The sequence below is a fragment of the Lathyrus oleraceus genome, chromosome 2 (genome assembly GCF_024323335.1).
Source record: "Lathyrus oleraceus cultivar Zhongwan6 chromosome 2, CAAS_Psat_ZW6_1.0, whole genome shotgun sequence".
NCBI lineage: Eukaryota > Viridiplantae > Streptophyta > Magnoliopsida > Fabales > Fabaceae > Lathyrus > Lathyrus oleraceus.
The window spans coordinates 392,032,672-392,035,044 of NC_066580.1; positions in this window are offsets into that span (position 1 = coordinate 392,032,672).

A 2,373-nucleotide genomic window follows, 5' to 3' on the forward strand; every position below is an offset into this window, starting at 1 on the left:
AGAAGCACTCTAGATTACACATCTTGTATCTATTTTATTTGATTTCCTCAAGTGACTCTTTGTAGTCTGTAGACTTGAGAGGACTAAGAGATTTTCTTCTCTCTTAGGGGTTGTTTGTAATCTTTCAAGATTAGTGGATTAAGTCCTTGTTGAAGGCGAAATCACCTTGGCCGGGTGGACTGGAGTAGCTTTGTGTTATAAGCGAACCAGTATAAAATCATTGTGTGATTTCATTTTGCAAAAGCGCTTATTTTTCAAACAATTCAAACCCCCCCTTTCTTGTTTTTCTCACCTTCAGAAGAAACTTTAAAGTTTCACCAAATCTTTCACAATATTGATCAACCTTCATTCTAAACCACCCAACTTCATTCCATTTTCATCATACACTATAAGTCTCGCCAAAAAACAACCCAAACGAGTCCAATTCATCGATTCCATTTTTGAGTTGATTTTTGAATTTTGTACAAATTATTGAATTAATGTTATAATTGAGAAAATGAGGTTATAAGAATTTCAAATTTGCAAAGAAAATCAAATTTGCAGCATTGTCGGAGCTGAACGGAATTTGGCCGGAGCATCAGAAGAATCCTCCATTGTCGTCGTCGTGTTCATCGTGTCCTTGAATTTCATCACTTCAAGTAAGCCTAAATTTATGATTTTTGTGTGATTTCTTTGCACTATTTTGTTTATGTGTATCTCCTGATTCATAACCATATGCTAATTGCTCGAATTTGCGTTGATTTGACCCAAGATCTAGGGTTCTTGAAGCTCATGAACCTTCATCGTGTTCATGGAGCTCTAAATCTAGAAACGCATTTCGTAACGTATTTCAAACAAATGAACATTCAAACAGAGTCCGAAAGCATATCTAAACTCATTTCAACCATCAATTTCATCTAAAAGCTCCAAAAAGGCCAAATCAAAGTTTTATGGTCCGATTTGGAAATGTCCAAATTGCGTAGATTTTATTGTTGATTACTAAATTTTGATTATTGTTTCGTGTTTGTGGTGGAATTTCGATGATGATGTTGTATCTATTCGTTCGAATCCACGTGTTTTTTGTGATTTTCAGGTTTTTTGTTGAAGTTTTCTTCCTACTGTGTTTTGCATTTTCACGTAAGGAAGAAGAAGAGAAAATCATTGCCTAATGTTGATCACAACCGTTAGATTGATCTATATGGTTTTCTTTTTTGATATATATATTTTAAACAAAAGAGTTAAGGGGGGCGCACCCTATCGGTTTTTTTACCGAGATAACCCAGTTTTTCAAAAAAAATCCCAAAATACCCTAGGTTTCAGAAAAATTCCCAAAGTACCCCACTTTTAGGAGGAGTCTCCAATTGAATTGGCGACTCCTCTTAAAACTTGAATGAAGGCGCCAGTTGGATTGGCTAGGGCAGGTGCCATAGCCAATCCAATTGGCGCTTATGTGTAAGTTTTAAGAGGAGTCGCCAATTCAATTGGCGACTCCCTCAAAAAAGCCTCAAGTGAAAAAACTTCCAACATGAAAGTTGTATATCTTTTCAAGACAATGAATTTGAACATAAATTTTGCATCATTTGGATTTTTTATGAGAAAGTTATGGGCACTTGAAGTTGGACTTCTGATTTTTTCAACTGTTATCTGACCTATAATGTTTTGTATTATCACATGTGTTTATTTTAGAATTATGAAATTTTGTCTAACATAACAATTGAAGTAGACATCTCAAACTTTCCAATGCACTTGGTCCCACCTCAAAATAATAAAAAATGAAGGAGTTAGGTCCTTGGTAAGTTGACCCAAAATTAGGGTTTCTGTCAAAACATGTGTATGTGAATTTTGCCAAAATGGAGTTTACACAAAGAAACCTAATGTTTGGAGTTTACACAAAGATAAATTTGATATAATACGACTTGATATTAATAAAGTTTGGAGTTTACACAAAGAAACCTAATGGTGATGACCGGGATCACCTAACCGACCTCCGGTCCCACATCCCCTAGCTACCCTAACCCTTGGCCCTAACCCATGTTGACGATTCTGCACCGGTGTTTGTTCATCTGAGGGACCAAGAGCGTCACTACCAACTACAGGAGAAGGTTCGTTGAGGTATTCAGCCAACTGCATTGGAAAGTTTGAGATGTCTACTTCAATTGTTATGTTGGACAAAAATTCATAATTCTAAAAGAAACACATGTGATAATACAAAACATTATAGGTCAGATAACAGTTGAAATGTGAAAAAGTCCAACTTCAAGTGCCCATAACTTTCTCATAAAAAATCCAAATGATGCAAAATTTTAGTCCAAATTCATTGTCTTGAAAAGACCTACAACTTTTATGTTGAAGGTTTTGTCATTTGAGACTTTTATCATTCAAACATAAGGGCTT